This window comes from Callithrix jacchus, chromosome 5, assembly GCF_049354715.1.
Source record: "Callithrix jacchus isolate 240 chromosome 5, calJac240_pri, whole genome shotgun sequence".
Lineage (NCBI taxonomy): Eukaryota > Metazoa > Chordata > Mammalia > Primates > Cebidae > Callithrix > Callithrix jacchus.
Window position 1 is genome coordinate 105,679,534 of NC_133506.1, and position 25,079 is coordinate 105,704,612.

Consider the following 25,079-nt stretch of genomic DNA (forward strand, 5'->3'; position numbering starts at 1 on the left):
GGGAGCTGCTTTAGAGCCCTCTGCATGATTGGCAGGCTCTTCCTCCAGGAAGTTCGTTTTGATGCAGAGAGAGGATTTCCCCCAAAGTAAACGTTACTAAGTGCTGAAACCCAAACTTCCTTCCAACCTCTTGAAATGAACCTGTCCATTTTGCCTCCCTAGTGGGTGAAGATTAACTTGAGCATCCAAAACAAATACCCTTTGTACAGTAACAGGGAGAACCATGACTGTGGCCCGTTTGATGTGAGGGAGTAAACTCATTAACTTGGGGTGAGTAACTGTAGTTAAAGAAGATCAGAGGCTTTAGAACAGTGCCTTAAGGGGTTAAGAGCACCCTATGGAGCAGGCAGGCACAAGATCACCCCAGAAAGGCACATGGTTTCAACAACAAATCAAAGAAGCAGGGTGCAGGGTTGGAGCTGGTTAAAGGAATCTGCTCATGAACTGCTCAGAGGCTGCAAGATCACCTTTGAACCTCTCCGAAGAAATGAAAAGATATTTCTCAGTAGAACAGCTTCAAATATTTTCTTTAAAGATCTGGTGAGCAAAGGAGGAGGAACACTTACTGAACGTCTCCTGCGTCCCTGGACTGAGCAGGCAATGAGGACATGAAGGAGGAATCAGTCTGTAGACAGGGAGCTCCATGGGCAGGACTTGGTTTAGTTCACCATTCTCGTCCTGCCAGCACCCAGCGCAGTGCCTGGCACATAGTAGGAGCTTCACAAGCTTTTGTTAAATGAATACATCATAGTCCTTGCCTTCAGAACTTACTGTCCAGTGGTAGACAGACCTTTAATCCCATACACACTGTGCAGTCTGGGAAGTGCCAGGCTCTGTATGGAGTGCAGTGGGGCCCCAAAGGAAGGGCATGCTCATTTCCTCTGCAGTTGTGCCATTCATTTATTTGCCTATTCATTCATTCTTTTTTTGTTGTTGTTGAGACGGAGTTTTGCTCTGTCGCCAGGCTGGAGTGCAGTGGCATGAACTCAGCTCACTGTAACCTCCGCCTACCAGGTTCAGGTGATTCTCCTGCTTCAGCCTCCTGAGTCTTTAATTCAACAAGCATTGAGCACCTCCTATATGTAGGGTTCATTGGCCAGGTGGTGGCTACTATGAGTGGTGGTGGCTGTGCATTCTCAGCAGGTCTGAAATGACAGCACTGATAGTGCCAGGTAATACCTTGTACCCAGGGCAGAATTCAGCCCTGGGTACAAGGTAATACTGATAGTGCCAGGTAATACCTGATACCCAGCACTGATAGTGCCAGGTAATACCTTGTACCCAGGGCTGAAATCTGCCCTGGGTACAAGGTATTGCCTTTGCATTGGCAAATCAGAGATAAGTTACTTGTCTGCTGATACATGACTCCTGATAGAAGAGGCTTGGAATAGCAGTCAGGTTGAAGAGGGAGCAGCAAGTTCATTTGGGCAGCACTTATGTTGCTTTTTGGGGTAGCACTCATATTTTATTAAATTTATTTTTATTTTTGAGATAGTGTCTTGCTCTGTCACCCAAGCTAGAGTGCAGTGGCCTGATGTTGGCTCACTGCAACCTCCACCTTGTGGGTTCAGGTGGTTCTCCTGCCTCAGCCTCCCTAGTAATAGTGGGACTACAGATGTGTGCCACCATGCCCAGCTAATTTTTATTTTTGTAGTAGAGATGGGGTTTTGCTGTGTTGGCCAGGCCGGTCTTGAACTCCTGGGCTCAAGTGATCTGCCCACCTTGGTCTCCCAAAGTGCTGAGATTACAGGCATGAGCCACTGTGCCAGGCCTCATATTGCCTTTTTTTTTTTAATTTTTAATTTTTTGAGATGGAGTTTTTCTCTTGTTGCCCAGGCTGGAGAGCAATGGTGCTATCTTGGCTCACTACAACCTCCGCCTCCCAGGTTCAAGTGATATTCCTGCCTCAGCCTCCCGATTAGCTGGGATTACAGGCATGTGCCACCACACCTGGCTAATTTTTTGTATTTTTAGTAGAGACAGGATTTCTCTATGTTGGTCAGTCTGGTCTTGAACTCCTGACTTCAGGTGATCTGCCCACCTCAGCCTCCCAAAGTGCTGGGATTACAGGTATGAGCCACTGTGCCCAGCCTTCTATTGCTTTTTAGGACTGCATATTTATATGAAGTTGCTTTGGAGTGGCCTGATGGAATTATAGGTGTCTGAAACCCGTTGCACAACTACTATGGATCAAGACAAGGAAAAGGTTGAGGGGAAAGATTCTGGCTCTCGGAAGCAGAAGGCAGAAATACAGTTGCAGAAAGTTGTGTGTCTGCATCAAAATAATCACCCAACTGTGTCATCCAGCCTGAGTCAGACCCTGGAGGGCTTCATAGAGAGTAGATGATGCCACTCTCAGTGGTGGAAACTACTAGGAACGACCAGGTTTGATGGATCTTGTGGAGCAAGCCCTCAAGTGTTCACCATCTAAATTAGAAGTTATGGAATGAACAGTTGTAGGCAGAGAGAGGGACTGGGTAGGTCCCTGTTGACTGGGAGTGAGTTAAACCCTGGGCCCTGGAAGACAGAAACCATCACTGTGAAAAGAAGGGTGAGCCATTGTTCCCTTTTCTTTCCTGGTGCATCGTTTCAGATTTGTTTGGGTTGGTGAAGACATTCTCAACAGTCCTCAAGTGGCAGCACGGACAGTGCCAAGCAATATCTTTATGCACTCTACCCAGATGACCATGGCTAAGCCCCAGACTACCTAGAATTCCAAGAGGGGCAGATTGATATGGGCTGGAGTGGTCAGAGAAAGCTTCAAGCAGACCCCAGAACTTGGGCTATATCTTGAAAGGCAGACAGGATTGAGGCAGTCAGAGGGAGGAGAAGGCATTTCAGATGGTGGAGTCAGCTAGAAGTCTAAATAAATGTGGGCCTGGGAGGAGACTCAGACTAGATGGCAGGGTGCTCGCAGGAGATGGTGAGAGATAATCAATTCAGCCTCAGTCTGCTGAGTCTAGACTACATGCATGGCACCTTGCCAGCTGTTCTTATGCTGCTAATAAAGGCATATCAAAGACTGGGTAATTTATAAAGAAAAAGAGATTTAATGGACTCACAGTTCCTTGTGGCTGGGGACGTCTCATAATCAAGACGGAAGGCAAAAGGCATGTCTTACATGGCAGCAGATGAGGGAAAGTGAGAAGCAAGTGAAAGGGGAAACCTCTTATAAATCATCAGATCAGGGGCCGGGCATGGTGGCTCATGCCTGTAATCCAAGCACTTTGGAGGGAGGCCAAGGCGGGCGGATCATCTGAGTTGGGAGTTCAAGATCAGCCTGACCAACATGGTGAAACACCGTCTTTAGAAAAAAAAAATAATAATAATCAGATCAGCCGGGTGCGTTGCCTCACGCCTGTAATCCCAGCACTTTGGGAGGCCGAGGCAGGTAGATCACAAGGTCAGGAGATTGAGACCATCCTGGCTAACACAGTGAAATCCTGTCTCTACCAAAAATACAAAAAATTAGCTGGGTGTGGTGGCACATGCCTGTAATCCCAGCTACATGGGAGGCTGAGGCAAGAGAATTGCTTGAACCTGGGAGGAGGAGGTTGCAATGAGCTGAGATTGTGTCACTGCACTCCAGTCTCAGAGCACGACAGAGCGAGACTCCATCTCAAAAAAAAACAAAACAAAACAACCAAAAAACTAGTTGGGCATGGTGGTGCACACCTGTAGTCCCAGCTACTTGGGAGGCTGAAGCAGGAAAATCACTTGAACCCAGGAGTTGGAGGTTGCAGTGAGCTGAGATTGTGACACACACACACACACACACACGTGCGCACACACACACATAAAATCATCAGATCTAGTGAGACTCATTCATTACCTCAAGAACAGTATGGGGCAAAACACCCCCATGATTCAAGTATCTCCCACCAAGTCCCTCCCACAACACATGGGAATTATGGGATTTGGGTGGCGACGCAACCAACTTATTGCAAGTCTGTCCTTCCTCGATTACCCACATCCATCACTCCTTGTCAGAAAGTTTTTTGCTGTGTCTAATCCAAGTCTGCATGGCTAAGGTAAAGTTGTTTTTCCCGGTTTTGTCTTCAGGTGAGGCGAAAGACACAGTTTATGGAAAGCCCCACCCAGCAAGAAAATAGACTTATCTTGACTCCAAATGTTGTCCCCAAGGAAAGCTTCTGGCATCTAGAATGGCCCTGGCTGCACAGCCTGATCCTGCCTCCAGGAGGAATTCTGGTGGCTTTGGGGATCTTGGGTATTTCCTTTTGTCTTGTCAACTGGTAAAAGGACTTGGGTTTCCCCCTCTATCTCATAGGAGAGGTGAGAAGAAAAGAAAAAAAAAGAATTCTCCTTTGTTTTTGCAGTGGAAATTATTTGCCTATACCAATAGCACATTGAGATGCAATATTTAAAAGAAAAATGACAAATTCTTCAGAGCTAAATATTTGTTGTTAATTCAAACATGGGTCCTTCTGATTATATTAAAGTTGTCCTGGAAGCAAGAGAAGGGACCCTGGCATCAGAGAGACCTGGACTCATATCCTGACCCAGGCACTAGTGAGCTGTGAGATCTTAGGCAAGTGAGTATACTTGTCTGAGCCTCAGTTTCCCCATCAGTACAATGGGGGAGGGGTCCAGGAGGGCAGTCATCCTTCCTCCATAGAGTTGTTATACAGATGACCACTTTATAGCACAAACAGAGCATTCAGGTTGAAGATTCCCATCCCTCACTTGTTCTCACTCCTTTCTGTTGCTTCCTCCTTTACTTGGTCCCTCCTGGACCCTCTCTCCTGGCCTGTGCCTCAGACCTCCTGGAGGGGACTCCAAGGCAGAGCTCACAGCAGCCTCCGTTCATCAGCACCTGGAGCCTGCCTGTCCCTGCCCGAGGGACAGGGAACTCCTTCGGGAGGTGAACCCCTGGCTCCTCTTTCATCCTTCTTCATCAAGCCAGGGTGATGAAATTGAGTGGCCTTCACTGTCAAGTGCCATTTTTACTGGAATTTAATCAGAACTCAGAGACCAACTCTTTGGTCATTGCAGTTGAGAAGTACCTGCTTTGTTCTGCTTTTCCTGATATTGCAAATACTTTTGGATGCTTATTTTTATTCAAGAAGGCACAGAGTATCAGACTTTTTGATGAGAGTTCCCTGTGGAGAGATGATTGCATCTCCAGAGGCCAGTTACTGCTTTAGAGACCCACAGCGCAGCTTTTCAGCAAGGAACCTAATTAAATAAGTTTGGGAAAGTCCCCGAACTGTGTTTCTGTGGAGTCCTGAGATAGACGGATTTCAAGCTAAAAGCGGAGGCCCTTTCCTGGAAATGATGTAATTGACTGAAACAAATACTTTCATCCAACCTCCCTTTCCAAAGGCCCCTCTGGTGGTAGATTCCCTTTGGGGGCTGCATCAGGAATCAGAGAGTAGGGTAGGGGCCAGGACTCCCTAAATCCTTTCTGTCTGAATAGCAGAGGGGAGTCTTGGCTGAAAGCCGTTTAAAAAATAATTTTCTAATTCATTAGTTCATTTAATCCTGAATTCCTATCATGTAAATTTATTTTGTCATAGAATAGGTAAGATATTTACCTGGTTCAGAATTCAGTAAAAGGATCTCCTAACCCAGTCCCCAACTGTCTGTTTTCTCTCTCAGGAGGGAAGTAACAGACTAGTTTCTTATGCCTTCTTTAGAGATACGCTATGTACAGAAAAACTGCACACCTTTTCTTCTGGTGCTGTCTTTTTTGATTTTTAAAAACAATATATCATGGAGTTCTTTTCAAAACGATGCTTACAAGTCTTCATTTTTTGTGGTTCATGTTATTAGTTCACTGCATAGAGATATCACAGCTTCTCCAGTAATCTCCTATTGAGGACAGCTGCTTTATTTACATTCTTCTACTGTTATAAGCAACATGGCAGTGAATAACCCGTACAAATGTCTTCATACATGGGAGAATATCTCTAGGATAAGCTCTTACAAGCAGAATTGCTGAGTGAAAATGCATACACGTTTGTAATTTTGAAAGATGTGCTGAAATGGCCCTACAGAGAAATTGGACCAATTTATACTGCCACTGACACCTAACAGTGTTTTAAATATGCAGGTGTTTTATTTATTTAGTTAGTTTTGAGTCAGGGTCTCACCCTGTTGCCCAGGCTGGAGTGCAGTGGCACGATCACATCTCACTGCAGTCTTGACCTCCTAAGCTCAAGTGAATCTCCTATCTCAGCTTCCCAAGTAGCTGAGACCACAGGTGTGCACCACTGTGCCCGGCTGTGCTTTTGTGGCCATGACACTGAGCAGTGACACTGTGCTCTTATGGCCATGACTATGGCAGGCACACATGCCTGAGGCCCCTGCATCACTGTCCTTCCACAGCTGTGTTACCTGCAACTGCTAACTTACTCTAGTCCTTGAAAGACACCTGGGGGTCTTTCCTTGATAAGAGGTATGCACATTTACTTTGAACATGATTATTTTCTCAGGATTACTTAATATTTTTTATACATATGAAACTATACTTCCTCACAGTGAGTGAATAGAAGTCTGTGTTCTATTGTTTTTCTTTTCTTCCTTCCTTCCTCCCTCCTTCACTTTTTTCTTTCTTTCCTTCCTTCCTTTCTCTTTTTCTTTCTCTCCCCTCCCTCCCTCCCTCCCTCCCTCCCTCCCTCCCTTCCTTCCTTCCTTCCTTCCTTCCTTCCTTCCTTCCTTCCTTCCTTCCCTCCTTCCCTCCTTCCTACAGGGTCTCACCTTGTCTCCCAGCTTGGAGTGCAGGGGCATGATCCCAGTTAACTGCAACCCCTGCCTCTCAGGCTCAAATGGACTCACTGCAGCCTCCCAAGTAGCTGGGACTACAGGTGTGAGCTACCATGCCAGGCTAATTATTTGTATTTTTGGTAGAGACAGGATCTTGCCATGTTGCCAAGCCTGGTCTTGAACTCCTGAGCTCAGATGATCCAGCCACCCCAGCCTCCCAAAGTGCTGGGATTACAGGCATGAGCCACTGCACTCGCCTCTATTGGTTTTCTTATTCTGAGTAAGGAGAACACTACTTGCCTGAGATCTGCATTTGAATGATGTCTCCAGTGAATAACCTTGTGATCTTGCCAACTTACCCGGCTTCTCAAGTTCCCTCCACTGCAGTGTTGCAGAGACCAGGAGGATAATGAACCACAGCAGTAGTTCTTGAGCTTGGAGCTTCGGTGCACACACCATCACCTGGGGGGCTCCTGGAAACAGACGGCTGGGTCCCAGCCCCAGGGTCTCTGATATAGTCAGTGTGAGTGGAACCTGGTCATTTGCAAACCTAACAAGTTCCCGCGTGATGCTGCTGGCCAGGGGCAACACTCTGAGAGCCATTAAAACCTGTCCAGAAATAATAATTGCATAATTTTTTTGTCTCTTCTATTGTCTTGACTGACAGGTTAAGAAAGGGAAACTGCATTTATTGAGTACCAAAAATTATGGAAGCCATCTTGTTTTATTTAATACTTACCCTTAAAGTACTTATTGCTTTATGGATGAGAACATTGAAACTAAAAAAAGTTAAATGACTGGGCCGGGCACGGTGGCTCAAGCCTGTAATCCCAGCACTTTGGGAGGCCGAGGCGGGTGGATCACGAGGTCAAGAGATCGAGACCATCCTGGTCAACATGGTGAAACCCCGTCTCTACTAAAACTACAAAAAATTAGCTGGGCATGGTGGTGCGTGCCTGTAATCCCAGCTACTCAGGAGGCTGAGGCAGGAGAATTGCCTGAACCCAGGAGCCGGAGGTTGCGTTGAGCCGAGATCGCGCCATTGCACTCCAGCCTGGGTAACAAGAGTAAAACTCCGTCTCACACACACAAAAAAATAATAATAAAGTTAAAACTGTGTCTCAAAAAAAAATGACTTACCCAGAGTTTAACAATGAGGAAATGGTGAATCTGGGATTCCAATACAAGTTTGTCCAACTCCGGAATCTATATTCTATTTGTTACACCTTATTGCTTGCCAACGGTGTTTGGCCGTGGTAATTGCATACGTTTAGGGGTTTAACTTTATTCTGCTTCTTTCTTTCCCTTTCCTTCTTTTTCTTCCTTCCTTCCTTCCTTCCTTCCTTCCTTCCTTCCTTCCTTCCTTCCTTCCTTCCTTCCTTCCTTCCTTTCTTTTTCTTTCTTCTTTTTCTTTTTTTCCTTTCTTTCTTTTTCTATTTTTTCTTTCTCTCTGTCTTTCTCTCTTTTCTTCCAAGTCTTGCTCTGTGGGAAGGCTGGAGTGCAGTAGCATGATCTCAGCTCACTGCAACCTCTGCCTCCCAGGTTCAAGTGATTCTCCTACCTCGGCCTCTGGAGTAGCTGGGACTACAGGTGTGCACTACCATGCCCGACTAATTTTTTTTTTAATTTTAGTAAAGATGGGGTTTCACCATGTTGGCCAGGATGGTCTCCATCTCCTGACCTTGTGATCTGCCCACCTCGGCCTCCCAAAGTGCTGGGATTACAGGCGTGAGCCACCGCGCCCAGTCTACTTCTTTCTATAGGATAGTTTGTCTTCTACTTTGACTGTCTTTCTATATTTTTTCCCAGGTATTCTGTGTACAGAGTTCAGTCCACTGATCTAAAACAAGTTACTTTGGCTCTTCGAACTTCATTTTCCTCATATGTAAACCGAGGAAGCATCCACCTTACAGTGTGGCAGTGAGAGTTACAGACAATACATGTGAACCACCTGGCAACGTGCCTGGCCAGCGTAAGGCACATAACACTCAACAGCTGCTGTTATTCACTAGCCCCTTGCTCCCCTCCCTTAAACGCCATCCCTGATTTCCAAATGAATCAGATGGTGTGTTCTTCTCTTGTTCTGTCACATTAACTAGAACTTATTCTGACTATATGCTCGAATTGCCTCATCGGCATGTCTCCTACTGGCACCTATTATATTGAAGAGCATTATAAATATTAAAGAAGAGAACATGGGCCAGGCGCGGTGGCTCATGCCTGTAATTCCAGCACTTTTAGGCCGAGGCGGGTGGATCACCTGAGGTTGGGAGTTAGAGACTGGTCTGACCAACATGGAGAAACCCTGTCTCTACTAAAAATACAAAATTAGCTGGGCATGGTGGTGGGTGCCTGTAATCCCAGCTACTCGGGAGACCGAGACAGGAGGATCACTTGAACCTGGGAGACAGACGTTGCAGTGAGCCGAGATCATGCCATTGCACTCCAGACTGGGCAACAAGAGTGAAACTCCATCTCAAAAAAAAAGAGAGAGAATATGTAAGATGCAATGAATCAGCCAGTCAACAAGCAAATATTGAGCACCTTCTATGTGCCAGGTGTGGGGTTATAGTTGTGCAGCAGAAAGTCCTGTTACAGAACTGAAGTGGGGTCTGCTTCCCTGGTGCAATAAACTCAAACATTCACACCCAGGCTTGCAGTGGAAGAAAAAAGCGTGTTAATTTTCAGGAAGCTGAGTAAGGAGAATCAGGCAGCTCATGCTTAAGACCTGACCTTCCTGATGGCTTGCAAGTAAGGGTGTTTAAGGATGAGGAGGCAGAGGTTACAGGCAAAATCATATATCAATACACATAGACTATACATTGGTTTGACCTAAGAAGGTGGGACATCTCAAACCAGGGGCTTACAGGTCATAGGTAGACTCAAAGATTTTCTGATTTGCAGTCGGTTATGAAAGCAAAGCTTTATCTAAAAATTTGGGATCAGCAGAAAAGAACATTAGCCTGGCTCTTCAGCATGGCTTCCTCCAGGCTTCTCAGGAAGAACTTTAGAACTAAGAATGGCAGTCAGAATTCAGTCCTCAATTCCCCCTTATCTGAGGTCTGTGCTCCAGTGGATCCATTTGGTGGGGGTTTCTGAAAAACAACTCAGGGACATATGTTAAGAAGTTATCTTTAGATTATGTAAGGAACATCTTGTGCCTCTAACTTCCTTGGCCATGGTTTTAAGCTACTGTTACCTTCTTGCTGATCAAGTTGCTCATTTACTTCTCAGAGCTAGCTAGGTGCCTGGAATTTCCCTTGAAGAAACTCAAGATTTTCCTTTATTTCTGTGCTTTGAGGGGTGGGAGGAGGAGGTCCTGGCAGGACCCTTAGAGGGGTCCTGCTCAGTCTCAATTCTTCCTGTCTTTTGTCACTTCTCAGTCCTGGGGCAGGTATAGAAACACAGAGTGCTGTGGCTACTTCCTGCTGAATTGAGGTAAAGATTAGGGACCAGGAGATGAGGAGATAAATTTCTAGCATGGAGCTCAAGATATTCACGAGTCCCAGGCCTGGCACCATGGTGCTGGATTATTATATTAGTTGCTTTCATCACTGCTTTATTACAATATTTTACAAGGAGAACGTGGCACACATACACCATGGAATACTATGCAGCCATAAAAATGATCAGATTGTGTCCTTTGTAGGGACATGAATCTGGGAACCATAATTCTCAGTGAACTGACAGAAAAATAGAAAATCAAACACCACATGTTCCTTGGTTATGATAGAAAGCATAAGTAAAATTAGCAAGACTGACATGCCTAACTTTAGTAATCCAGAAAACATGAAGAATCCAAGAAAACAAAGAAGAAAATCAGTCCTCTGGAACAGTTGGGGAGACCTGTTGTAACCAAGTGTCTTGTTCTCTAATTCTTTCTAATGAGTTTCTACCTGCCCAGATTCATTTATAAAAGTACAGCACATGGTATTTGCAATTATACATACTTTAGTCAGCTAAGATGCAATCTAAGACCATCTTATTATCTAAGACAACCTGAGCCAATGAATTAATTCCTCTTGGCTAAGTGACTGTTGCATGCACTAGCAGCAAGAATTTTGAAAGTGAGGGACAAATCTCTAATCGTGTGCTCCTGGGATGCCACTCCCTACCAAGGTAACAGCATCTTCCCAAAGTAGTAGCCAGCTCCATCTTTTTGGAACCCAGGTGAATGTGGATTTGTGGATTCCCAAAGTGAATATGTTGACCGTTTAGTTCCAATGAGTTGTTTAATTTGCTGGGAACTAAGATACACAACTTCCATGTGTTTAGAGAGCAGGCCTCTAAGGGAGACATATTTGAGGGCCTTACTCACCTGAAGAGGCAAAAATCAAAGAAGACTTTATAATGAGGCAAAAGAAGGAACTACTAAAATAATAAAATTTTCTTATTAATATTTTTGTGGAGGCGGGGAAGACTCAGAGTATGACAATGTAGTGAACTATCGCACTGTTATTCCATTAACTGGGTCAGGGAACATTTCTACAGGTTATCTGTCTTTGCCAGTGTTTGAGAAATTCCAATTACATAATTGTCCTTTTAATCTAGGGGGTTCAAAGTCCACAAGGAATAACAAAAGGCAATCGTGTTTATGGTTCAATGTGAGCACTTGAAGTAATTAAGACCCTAGAGCAGCACACACAGCCTGCTTAGCCAGTAGTTGATAGACAAAGCAAAATAAATAACAAAGAATAGTTTCTGTCAGTATCTCTCTCTCTCTCTCGTTTTTTTTTTTTTTTTTCAAACAAAATATATGAAATAACAACTTTTTAAAAATTGTACTTTAGGTTCTGGGGTACCTGTGTAGATCATGCAGGATTGTTGCATAGGTACACACATGGCAATGTGGTTTGCTGCCTCCACCCCGCCGTCACCTATATCTGGCATTTCTCCCCATGTTATCCCTCCCTGACCTCCCCACCCTCCTGCTGTCCCTCCCTTGGCCCCGACAACATGTGGTGTTTGATTTTCTGTTTTTCTGTCAGTTCGCTGAGAATTATGGTTCCCAGATTCATGTCCCTACAAAGGACACAAACTGATCATTTTTTATGGCTGCATAGTATTCCATGGTGTATGTGTGCCATGTTTTCCTCGTTCAGTCTATCGCTGATGGGCATTTGGGTTAGTTCCAGGTTTTTGCTATTGTAAACAGTGCCGCTGTGAACATACGTGTGCATGTGTCTTTATAATAGAATGATTTATAATCCTTTGGGTATATACCCAGTAATGGGATTGTTGGGTCAAATGGAATTTCTATTTCTAGGTCCTTAAGCAAGCACCACACTGTCTTCCACAATGGTTGAACTAGTTTACACTCCCACCAACAGTGTAAAAGTGTTCCTGTTTCTCCACATCCTCTCCAGCATCTGTTGTCTCCAGATTTTTTATTGATTGTGATTCTAACTGGTGTGAGGTAGTATCTCAATGTGGTTTTCATTTGCATTTCTCTAATAATCAGTGATGATGAGCATTTTTTCATATGTTTGTTGGCTTCATATATGTCTTCTTTTGAAAAATGTCTGTTCATTTTGGATGGGTTTGTTTGTTTTTTTTTTCTGGTAAATCTGTTTTAGTTCTTTGTAAATTCTGGATATCAGCCTTTTGTCAGGTGGGTAGACTGCAAAAATTTTTTCCCATTCTGTTGGTTGCCTGTTCACTCTAATGATTGTTTCTTCTGCTGTATAGAAGCTCTGGAGTTTAATTAGGTCCCATTTGTCTATTTTGGCTTTTGTTGCCAATGCCTTTGGTGTTTTAGTCATGAAGTCCTCACCTATGCCTATGTCCTGAATGGTTTTGCCTAGGTTTTCTTCTAGGGTTTTTATGGTGTTAGGTCTTATGTTTAAGTCTTTAATCCATCTGGAGTTAATTTTAGTGTAAGGTGTCAGGAAGGGGTCCAGTTTCTGCTTTCTGCACACTGCTAGCGAGTTTTCTGTCAGTATCTCTTATTATTTACTGTTAGGCATCTGTCTTCCAAGCAGCAGTGTGAGATCTGTCAGAGTTCACTAGTCCACCTGGAGAAGTCAGTCTTAGGGGTGTGCCTCCATTCCAGGTTCAGATGATCAGGACTATAATGTTTTTAAGGCATGGTTCCTGTTTTCTGTCACATTCTGATAGACAGGGTTAGGAAACTCTTGGGGAACCAGGTTTGCCCAGGAATGGTGGATCTACAGTTTGACCCTTCTTAATTGTACTGAGGAATGAGTCATCGATATCACATGGTCCCGTCCAATGAGGATGAGATTGATCTTCAACCAGTTTTCTTACAGTCTGGAGGGCAGTCAGTTTTGTCATCTAGATATTAGGCTCAAAACATCATGAGGCATGAATTTCAGCTCAGGAAAAAGGTAGTAGCAATTTCATTGAGTCTAAGTCAGGAAAATGGAAGAAATTTTTCTCTCTCCTTCTGGCATTTCTATCAAAGATGAATCATAGTAGGATCAATTTATTTGTAAAATAAGTTTCAGTCTTCTTGTTTTTGGCCTGATTATTTGCACAAAGTGAGTGAAAATAGTTATTGACTGTATAGGTTCTTTTAAAGTTGGCGTTGCTAGAATTTTTTTTTTTTTCTTTAAAGATGGGGTTTCACCATGATGGCCAGGCTGGTCTTGAACTCCTGACCTCAGATGATCCACCCACATTGGCCTCTGAAAGTGCAAGGATTATAGGCGTGAGCTACCATGCCCGGCCTCGAAACATTTTTTTATAAGGAATCTTAGATTACACTTTTTAATAGCCTCTAAAGCCAAGCCAAGGATTTATCTGTGCCTGCAGATACCTATATGAATTGTATTATTTCCTCTCTTATTGAGGTCCCAAAATATCCTGAGGTTCTCATGCTGTCAGAAAGCTATATACTTTACTGACCACAAGGTCAGGAACTTTGTGAGGAAATTGTTTAAATAGTTTTTCCCGGGGACTTTTTGTTAGCTCTATAAAGTCAACTTCAATTCCTCAAAGCAGTCTGGTCATATGTGAAAATATGCACTTCCAATCAAAGCCTTGGTAAAATAATCCGTGTCTCCAATTGTGTGCTGTTACAAAAGAAAACAGATTCTTAGTAAACTTATGCAAATAACTATATTGCCATAAACTAAGAATACTCACAAATGGTTTCCAATTTTTGGAAAAATTAGGTAGAGAGAGAGAAACATGCTTCAAGTTTTGTTCACAAGGGTTTACTTTAATCAATTGTTCAAAGCTATAAATGGCCCAAAAGAAAAAGTCTTCTTGACGCTGGAAATAAAACAAAAAGAACCAGCAATGTTTCAAACAAAAAAGTAAAAAAATTGTTCCAGTTATCTTTTTTTTTTTTTGACATGGAGTTTTGCTCTTGTTACCCAGACTGGAGTGCAATGGCACGATCTCAGCTCACTGCAACCGCCGCCTTCTGGGTTCAAGCAATTCTCCTGCCTCAGCCTCCTGAGTAGCTGGGACTACAGGCGCGCACCACCATGCCCAGCTAATTTTTGTATTTTTAGTATAGAAGGGATTTCACCTTGTTGACCAGGATGGTCTCAATCTCTTGACCTCATGATCCACCCACCTCAGCCTCCCAAAGTGCTGGGATTATAGGCGTGAGCCACCACGCCCAGTCTGTTCCAGTTATCTATTAGTTTAGCTCCATATAATTAACTCTTGTTCTCTTTGATGTTGAGTTAGCAATCCTCATAAGTATGTCAGTTTTTAATTAGAGTTCTGGAGGGTTTTTTGTTTGTTTATTTTGTTTGTTTGTTTTTTCCTAGTCAATGGTACCATCTCCAAAGTTATCAGAAACCTGTATTTAAGAGTATTTGTGAGAGTCCTTTCCATGAACTTCTTCAAAGAAGAAACCACTTTTTGAGAAGTTTTAGGTAGCAAAAGTCCTGGAAAAGCTATGATTAAAGAAGCAATTGACAAGAGACTGTGACATACAACAATTTAACATAATAGTTATAATTATTGTTGATAACATATATTAAGGCACCAGAATTTTAAGAATCTCATATAATTTTGGAACACATATTAATAACACATTTATGCAAATACAACCCAAATAAAGTTAAATATCATTTTATATTTCACAATGCTTCCTGTATGATTTTAACACACAAAGTAAGTTCAATATGTCTTTCCTGGACTTCCAGGGGCCTTAACATCAAAAAATTAGTTTGAGGTCAAGAAGGCTGAATTGAGAATTTGAAATTTAATTTTTGAATGTTTGTTAGATATTAGAGGTTTACAACAGTTGATATCACAAAATAGGATCACAGGAAACTGTAAAGCAATAGTCATCCATTTAGCTGAAGTGATAATTCAAGGATTTTGAAAAGCGAAATTTACTCTTTCATAGGGAGGAGACTCAGTTTTCCAAATAATCATAAGACCTCATAAAGATAGCACAGTGCCAGCTGAATCTGTCTTTTCCTTTTTTGCATCTTTTATTTTTGGAGCTTATTCAAAGGGTAAGCATAATCTGTTATTATGTCTTATTAATATTACATGAAAATCTTATTAAAAGAGAAAACCAAGTTCTACCTTTTCATTGCATATATTATTAATGCTAAAGGAAATTTAAATAAAACTTTATAAACAAATCCATCTAATCTCAGTCAGTTTTGACCCCAAGATAAGATTTTTATTACCCTTTTGTAACCTCTTACAATTTTTTATCAAAGAGCAGATCAGTGCTCCAAGAAAACTTTGTCATTCTGACACAGAGTCCCAGACTCTGACCCTGCATCAGTGTGCTTTTGATATTAATGCATAATTTTTAGAAAACTAAATAATCCCCTTTTAATTTTAGCCAAATCAATCATACACAAAGTTCATTTCACAAGATCAATTTTTCATAAATATTTTTCTACAACTTGCTTAAACCTTCAGTTTTGTCCAAATTGGATGTTTGCTGTAAATAGCAGAGTAACTGGATAATAGGGTTAAAAGAGAGGTTTATTACTTTATTACAGGTGGATTGGGACCTCTATAGAAAGAGAACCCCCAGTTTTGTCCTATCATTTTTACCTTAGCGCTAAAGTTTTTCTTTTATCATGACTTAACCAAGGGATGCATGAGGTCTCCAAAGAGGTGAAAAGCAGTTCTCATAAGATCCAGAATCACCCCAAAGACAGTTCCAAGAAAGAAAAGTTTTGCTAGCCACAAATGGAGTATAATCCACATTTCTGTTTGGCCATATTCTCTAGAATCTCAGCTGAGAATCTACACATAAAGGCCCCAAAGCCCATGTGCCTCTGAGATGAAAAAAATGAAGGGAATCAAAAGTTGTTCATGGAAGGGAAAAGAATAAAAAATTGGCAAAAGTCACATGAATATCAAATCAAAAAGGACTTGTTCTGTAATTTCCCATTGGGTTCTTCCTGCCCACTGGACAAATAAAGACCACAGCATAGCAGCAAGGAAAAAATTTAATTGACTTGAAGCTGGCCATGCCATGCAAGAGATTGAGTTAGCCCTCAAATCAATCTCATCTCAGGCTGATAGGTTAGGGGTTTTTCTTTTATTTATTTATTTATTTTTAAGACTGGGTTTTACCATGTTGGTCAGGCTGGTCTGGAACTCCCGACCTCAGGTGATCCACCCGCCTTTGCCTCCAAAGTGCTTGGATTACAGGCATGAGCCTACATGCCCAGCAGGTAAGGGGTTTTTCTTTTTTTTTTTTTTTTTTTAAATTTTTTATTGGATTTTAGGTTTTGGGATACATGAGCAGAGCATGCAAGACAGTTGCATAGGTACACACATGGCAGTGTGCTTTTCTTTCCTTCTCCCCTTCACCCACATTTGGCATTTCTCCCCAGGCTATCCCTCCCCACCTCCCCCTCCCACTGGCCCTCCCCTTTTCCCCCCAATAGACCCCAGTGTTTAGTACTCCCCTTTCTGTGTCCATGTGTTCTCATTTTTCATCACCCGCCTATGAGTGAGAATATGCGGTGTTTCATTTTCTGTTCTTGTGTCAGTTTGCTGAGGATGACGTTCTCCAGGTAAGGGGTTTTTCAAAGACAGTTGGGGATGGCCAAGAAATGGGTGCTTGGTGCTGATTGGTTGGAGCAGAGATGAACTCATAGGAGGTCACAGCTATCCTCTTGAGCTGAGTCGCTTCTGGATGGGGCCACAGGAATGGGGTTGGCAGGTCTAGGTGGAGCCATGGATAGTAAATATGCAAAAAGCCTGAAAAAATATATATATAAAAGGGCCAATCTTAGGTCCTACAATAGTGATGTTATTTGCAGGACCTCTGCAATAATGGCTGGCAATCATTTATGTCTACACCTTAGCAGAATTCGGGCTCCTCCTCCTCCCCAAGCCTGAGGGTCTCTTATTGGCTTTACAAAGGTAGTTGAACTCTGGGGATGGCCTATAACCTATATGTCTTCCCAAGTTAGCTAGGCCTAACCCAAGGAATGATTAAGAGAAAGGCAAGAGGAGGATGGGTAGATCGGGTCTCTTTCACTGTCATAATTTTCTCACTGACACAATTTTTGCAAAGGTGGTTTCAGTTCCATCACTAGGAACTGAACACAAGCTGCTGTAGTGAAATGGCAGAACCTTAGCTACTGGACTGCAGTGTGGAACAGTCTTTGCTGTTATTTCTGGAGAAGATCTAAATCATGCAGTTTCTATCTTGCAAAGATTTTTAAACTTCGTTTTAGGTTATATTTTTGTTCTTTAATTTCATCAAGAGAATTTTTTTTTTTTTTTTTTGTAGAAACAGGGTTTCACTATGTTGGCCAGGCTGGTCTCAAACTCCTGACCTCAGGCGATCCACCCACCTCAGCCTCCCAAAGTGCTGGGATTACAGGGGTGAGCCACCTCACTTGGCCAAGAGACCCAGTCAAGCACAAATGCTTGGATCCATCCCTGAGCAAAATAAAGTCAGGCAACTGCTGTCTAGGGGCTGATGTGCCGTGGGTGAGACTACCACTTGGGACTTTGTCCCTTTGCACTTGCCAACTAATTGTTACTGAATCGACGTGGGGTCCACTCACTGGCACGGTAAGTCCAAACATCTACATCAAGGTTTGTGGTGGGAGAAAGGAGGGTATTTATTTGCGAGTGTCAGCAAGGAGAACCCAGCAGCTCACGTTTAAGACCTGGCTTCCCCTGTGGCTTGTAAGAGTTTTTTAAGGAGGGGAGGCAGAGGTTACAGGCCAATTACATGCATGGAGGCTATATATTGGTTTGACCTAAAAAGGTAGGGCATCTCAAAGCAGGGGCTTACAGTTCATAGGTAGATTCAAAGATGTTCTGATTTGCAATTGGTTAAGGAAGCAAAACTTTGTATAAAAATTTGGGTTCAGTAGAAGAGAATGTGAGCTCTGGCTTGTGGGCATGACTTCCTCCCCATCCTTCGGGAAGAGCTTCAAAAGAAAGAGGAATGGTCAGAGTTCAGTCCTCAGTTCCTCCTTATCTGAGGTCCGTGGGCTAGCGGATCCATTTGGTGGGGGTCCAGGTATCTGAAAAAGAACTCAGAGAGGCCGGGCGCGGTGTCTTACGCTTATAATCCCAGCACTTTGGGAGGCCAAGGTGGGTGGATCACGAGGTCAAGAGATTGAGACCATCCTGGTCAACATGGTGAAACCCGTCTCTACTAAAAATACAAAAATTAGCTGGGCATGGTGGTGTGTGCCTGTAGTCCAACTACTCAGGAGGCCGAGGCAGGAGAATTGCCTGAACCCAGGAGGCAGAGGTTGCGGTGAGCCGAGATCGCGCCATTGCACTCCAGCCTGGGTAACAAGAGCGGAACTCCGTCTCAAAACAAAAAACAAAACAAAACAAACAAGCAAAAGAATTCAGAGAAACATATGTTAAGACGTTATCTTTGGGGGTAAAGGGATAAAGATAATGTTCTACAGGGAACATCTTGTGACGCTAACTTCCTTGGGTATATATAGATTTAAGCTACTATTACCTTCTTGACTATGAAATTGCTCATTTGCTTCTCAGGGCTAGCAAGGTGCCTGGAATGTTCCTTGAAGAAACTATTTTCCTTTATTTCCATGTTGCGGGGAGGGGCCTGCTGGCTGCTATGAGGGGTCCCTGCTCTATCTCAGTACTTGTCCTAAAGAATCCTATATAATTGTTCTTGTTGCTTCTTTTTGGAGGTGGCAGGGATTATATCTCTGAATCTCACAAAAGCACTGGTGCTACTTTTCCAGTAGTGCTTTGCTTTGCTTCTGAGCTGTTCTGATTTGTTTGTTGTTGGTTTCCTTTCTGTGTTCTGGGAGCCAGTGACTTGGCTGGGAACTCGAAATCCTACCTTTGAACTCCTGGCAGTTCCCTGTCTGTTTTCACACAGATGGACTTGCTGGAATCAGTAGTGAGACACCTCTGGTCTTAATACCTGTAGGGTTGAAGGTGTGGGTGTGGTCATAGCCATCTTGGCATCCAAGGGCAATGCATTACTCATGTTTCTGGTGATGCTGGTGTGAACAAACCTACCATGCTGCAGTTGTATGAAAATGTCTCACATACAGTTATGTAAGGTATACGATTCTTGATAATGATAATACAATGACTGTTTCTGGTTTGTGTATTTCCTATACATACATAAATAAATAACAATCATTTTCATTGACTATGTTAATATGACGATATACTTTTTATTGTTATTTCAGAGTATACTCCTTGTACTCATCTTTTTTAGGTTAACTGTAAAACAGCTTAGGCAGGTCCTTTGGGGGTATTCCAGAGGAAAGCATGTCATAGGAGATGACAGTCCATGCATGTTGTTCCCCCAAAGACCTTCCAGTGGGTCAAGATGTGGAGACGGAAGGCGGTGATATTGATGATCCTGACACTGTGTAGGCCTAAGGTAATGTGTGTTTGTGCCTTAGTTTTGTTCCTGTTTTTTTTTTTTTGAGATGGAATTTTGCTCTTATTGCCCTGGCTGGAGTGCAGTGACACAATCTCAGCTCACCACAACCTCCACCTCCCAGGTTGAAGCAATTCTCCTGCCTCAGCCTCCCAAGTAGCTGGAATTATAGGCATGAACCACCACACCCGGCTAATTTTGTATTTTTAGTTTCTCCAGGGTTTCTCCATGTTGGTCAGGCTGATCTCAAACTCCCGACCTCAGGATCCACCCACTTCGGCCTCCCAAAGTGCCAGGATTACAGGCATGAGCCACCACGCCTGGCCTGTGCCTTAGTTTTTAACAAAACAGTTTAAAAAGGCAAAAAAAAAAAAAAAATTAATAGAAAAAAGCTTATAAGAATTGAGACAAAATATTCTTGTATAGCTGTGCAGTATATTTGTATTTTAAACTGTATTACAAGAGTCCAAAAGATTTGAAAAATATTAAAAAGTTTATAAAGTAAAAAAGTTATAGTAAGCTAAGTTTAATTTATTATTGAAGAAAGAAATTTTAAATGAATGTAGTGTCATCTAAAGGTACAGTAGGTCTACAGTCGTGTACAATAATGTCCTAGGCCTTCACCTTTACTCACCACTCACCCACTGATTCACCCAGAGCAACTTCCAGTCCTGCAAGCTCCATTCATGGTAAGTGCATCTACAGGTATGCCTTTGAAAAAATTATTTTATACTGTATTTTTTACTATGTCTTTTCTATGCTTAGGTATGCAAATGCTTACCATTGTGTTACAGTTACTTACAGTATTCAGTACAGTCACATGCTGTACAGGTTTGTAGCCTAGGAGCAGTAGGCTATACCATATAGCCAAGGTGTGCTGTAGGCTATACCATTTAGGTTTGGGTAAGTACACTCGATAGTCACACAATGATGAAATCACCTCATGATACATTTCTCAGAACATATCTGATATGGTGTGGCTGTGCCCCCCGCCAAGTCCCATCTTGAATTGTAGCTCCCATAATCCCCGAATGTTGTGGGAGAAACCCAGTGGGAGATAAATGAATCATGGGAGTGGGTTTTTCGTGCTGCTCTCCTTACAGTGCTGCTCTTGGTGCTGCTTCCTGTGCTGCTCCCCATGCTGCTCTCCCTCATCAGATCTGATGGTTGTATAAAGGGCAGTTCCCCTGCACATGCTCTCTTGCCTGCTGCTATGTAAGATGTGCCTTTGCTCCTCTTCACTTTCTGCCATGACTGTGAGACCTCCCCAGTCATGTGGAACTGTGAGTTCATTATTTCTTTTGCTTTATAAATTACCCAGTCTTGGGTATGTCTTTATTAGCAGTGTGAGAAAGGATGAACATACTATCCCTGCCATTAAGTGACCCATGACTGTATATAGTTCCTTTTTAGCTTAAGAGAGAAGGCCAAACGAACAAGAAGTTCTTATAATGCTTCAAATGCAGAAATAATTTAAACAAATTAATGTAAATGTTTCTCTCCTGAATCAAAGGAATTTACAGAGAAAAGGAATTTATGATGGGTTTAAAGAATTTTAACTGCTCTGATTTCTGCTTTTAAAAATCTTGCTAAGGGAAGAGTTTTAGACAAAGCTGGAATTTCCCTTGAAGGAACTCTTTTCCTTTATTTCCATGTTGTGGAGAGGGGCCCGCAGGCTCCTAGGAGGGGTCTACTAAGGAGTCTCTAACATTAGCCATTATACTCCTTTGTATCCTTTTATTTTCTCTCCAATTAGTCACTTAAATTTTTTATTTGCTGTCTGTAAAAAGTCTTTTTAAAGAGACAGTAAAAAAACTGGAAATCTTCTTAGAAGCTTCTGCACATCAGTGGACATCTCTGGGTGGCCTAGTTTGGAAGCCCTAATTTTTAAAAGCACTTCTTAAAGTGTGGTGTGGTTCATATGGAACATTCTAGATAATGGCCATTATATTTTAAAATTATCTTTGCTGTAATTTGCCCATTGGTTTAAAAATGTGCGTGATAATGAGCCACAATGTTTGAACATGGAGTCAGCTGGAGTCCCTAAAGAAGGACTATCTCTTTAAGCTTTAGAATTTGGGGATCTCATTCTGTTTCATATTAATTTCCCAAGAACAAAAGGAAAAACTTCATAAATATACTCACCACAAATGTGGTACAATCCACATTTCTATTCAGCCATTTTCTTGGGGGCTGCCACCCTTTTGATCAGGCATCTGCAGAGGCAGGCCTCATCACCTGCATGGTCCAGTAGACAGAGAGCCAAAATAGTGTTGACCTGTGCCCATGATTATGTTATTTTGCCCTTGGAAGATGTTCAGAAATAAGAAAAATCTAACTCACCAAAATTGTCAACCAGATATGCAGGTCAAACCAGAAGGATAATGGCCTTTAGGCTTTTATATTACCAGATGTTGAATAAAGTTAACCAAAATTCAGGAGCAACCAAAATTTGAGAGGAGACTCACTGGGGCAAAGGGACAACTCAGGGAAGTGGGGAGTGCAAGTCTTGGTGGGTACAGCACATAGTCCTGGGGGCTACCAGTCTATCTGAGGTGAAGCTTGCTTTGGATTCCACTTCTGACACCATTTTATATAAACCTAAAAATAAACTTAAAGGGATAGGCTCTCCAGAACAAATGTGTTTATTTGGGAATAGTGGGGGATTGCAACCTCAGGGTACATGGTCTGTGATGGATCATAAGTATATCCAGGAGTGTTGGGGCAAAGAAGAATCTTTTAAAGATAAAAAGAGGCTGGGCGCGGTGGCTCACGCCTATAATCCCAGCACTTTGGGAGGCCGAGGTGAGTGGATCACGAGGTCAAGAGATCAAGACCATCCTGGTCAACATGGTGAAACCCCCATCTCTACTAAAACAATACAAAAAATTAGCCGGGCAAGGTGGCATGTGCCTGTAATCCCAGCTACTCAGGAGGCTGAGGCAGGAGAATTGCCTGAACCCAGGAGGCAGAAGTTGCGGTGAGCTGAGATCGCACCATTGCACTCCAGCCTGGGTAATAAGAGCGAAACTCCATCTCAAAAAAAAAAATAAATAAATAAAATAAAAAGAGGTCCACATAAGTTGCTTTAACAAAGTGCTGAGATCACAGAAGCTCATGACAAGAGGTGGCATTTGTTCATTGGTGGAGACAGTCATTGCTAGCTAAGTGCCCTGGTGTAGGCAGCTTACTTAAAACACTGCAAAATTGAGGAAGTTCTTCTGATAAGTTGCTATAGGGTACATGCAAGGCATGTATGGTATGTGGGACAAGTGTGCATGTGGGATGAGTAGGAATTTCTTGTGATAAGACAGGGTGCAGGTATGCAAGCTCCTTCTTTCATGGCCCCTGACTCCATTTTGTTAGAGTTTTGACATAAGTTACTCCATTTTGGTACCAGCAACTTTCACAATTCCAGTGAATCCAGGGTTCTAATTGAATAGATTGCAATTGATTGATTTTGCAAATAGTGGGCCCTGACATAACATTGTGAACACGACCCATGTTTACTCATTTCATAAACCAGTTGTAGGCCAGGCACGGTGGCTCACACCTGTAATCCCAGCACTTTGGGAGGCCGAGGCAGGCGGATCACAAGGTTGGGAGTTGGAGACCAGCCTGACCAACATGGTGAAACCCCATCTTTATTAAAAATACAAAAAGTAGCCAGGTATGATAGCAAGTGCCTGTAATCCCAGCTACTTGGGAGGCTTAGGCAGGAGAACTGCTTGAACCTGGGCGGTGGAGGTTGCAGTGAGCTGAGATTGCACCACTGCACTCCAGCCTGGGCAACAGAGCGAGACCCTGTCTCAAAAAGTAAAAAATAGACAAGTTGTAAACCTGTTTTAACCAATCCTGGGCTCAATCCAAATATTGTAACTGTCCTGCTGCTTTGTTAGTTAACAATTGTTCTAATAAGTGGATCTCTTTTAATTCCCAGGACTTGGGGATCTTTCGTTTTGTTGAGATTTTTGCAGGGCTGCTATTTGTTGTAATAATTTGGCTGAAAGATAAGTAAGTGGATGTGTGTAGCTATGTGATGTGCTTTGCTGAGAGCAAGGAAGATTATTTTGAGTCACTGCACCTGCCTGCCTCCCTGGCTATAATGCAAAAGATGATCCTTTCAAATAAAGGAGTATAGAAAGTGACCATCCCTCAGCCTCACCAATCAACTGGAATCACTTCCAAGGAAACAGATTCAAATCGGTAATCCAAACCCCACCCAGAGCCAAGTCTTTCTGAACAATAGCTGTTACCAAGGTCTCAGGAACATTAGGTGCTCAATTCTATTTTAAGTAGCATGGTCAGCGCTCAACCCCAAAGTCAGGTTTAAGTAATTAATTAATTTGATTCTGCCTCTTTATTTAAAAAGGACATGACGGGTTTTACAACTTAAAATATGTGAAAATGAAGCATTTAAAAAGAGACTGGAAGCCCCATAATGGCAAAGAGGGAAATATTCTATCAGGAATGTGGATAAATAGTTTGAGCATGAAATTCGTAGCACTCAAGGCGAAAAGAGAAATGGTGGACCCCATAAATTTAATCACCTGATTTTCAAAGAAGAATAAGAATAAGAAGTAGCAGCATCAGCATTCTGTTTGTTTGTTTACAAGAAGCATTGTTGTTTGGGGAAGCAAATATTTACTTGGCATTACATTTTTGGAAAATTAGATTTCGTAGATCCTCATGTAAGAGACTTGGAGTAACTTGCTCAGAGATGTCTTTGACTGTGGTTTTGCCGAAGCAAAAATGGTTTAAGTCTTATTGTGAAATCAAGAAAGCTTGAATCAGTGATTCTTCTTCTGGGGAGAACAGTCAATTTATAATTAAGCACCCGAATCAATGCCTGATCCCATGTCATATTTATTTTTGACTTTGGTTCAAGGATAAGAGGTGGTTGCTCACAATGACTTGAGTTCCAGAAAGATGGATTTTTGAGTCACAGCCGATACAGATAACACAAACAAGCCAGCTTGAGTCAGTCACCAGAAAACCCCCATTCCTAATATTTCCACTAGTTGCTCAATACTGTATTTACCTCTATGAGCTACTCTCAGGAGAGAAAGTGAAACAACCAGGGTGATCTTGGCTAGAGTTGATACAAGGACTAGCACTGACTTCACAGACTAAACAGGAGTTTCAGCGGTTGAAAATTCCCAGTGTGCACATTTTGGCATTTCCACCTGGAATGTGGTCCTGCTGGGATGGTGGCAAACAGCCAGACTTGTACTAGTGGCCTGGGCTCAAAGGCAAATGTCCTGGACCTGGGCTTGGCTTCCTGAACCAGCTGACAAGCTGGCCCAGTGCCAATGTGTAACCTTGTATACAAAGGCCACTTTTCTTGATTCACAGTTGCTGGGGATTCATTTAGCTTGTTTTCTTGCCTTCTCCTGGTACTTTTGCAACCAGTTACAAGAACTGCATTGCAAATGCCTGTAAGGAATATTTAGAATAATAGTGACCCCTATCACTCTTGTAGGCAGTTCCCAGGGAAGATTCCAGCTTCTCTGGATTGATAACCAATGCTTCCCACAAGGAAAGG

At 42.7% G+C, this 25,079-nt stretch overlaps 1 protein-coding gene and 1 long non-coding RNA gene across 11 annotated transcripts in view; both read left to right on the forward strand.

The window, feature by feature from the left end:
- Positions 1-25,079, forward strand: part of LYRM9 (LYR motif containing 9) — a 65,163-nt gene that overhangs the window by 19,580 nt on the left and 20,504 nt on the right. The gene's annotated exons all lie outside the window — the stretch shown is intronic.
- LOC144582653 (uncharacterized) lies at positions 1,042-1,430 on the forward strand. The gene is made up of 3 exons (XR_013535825.1): positions 1,042-1,172; positions 1,216-1,267; positions 1,311-1,430. It is a non-coding gene; the product is annotated as an uncharacterized LOC144582653 (long non-coding RNA).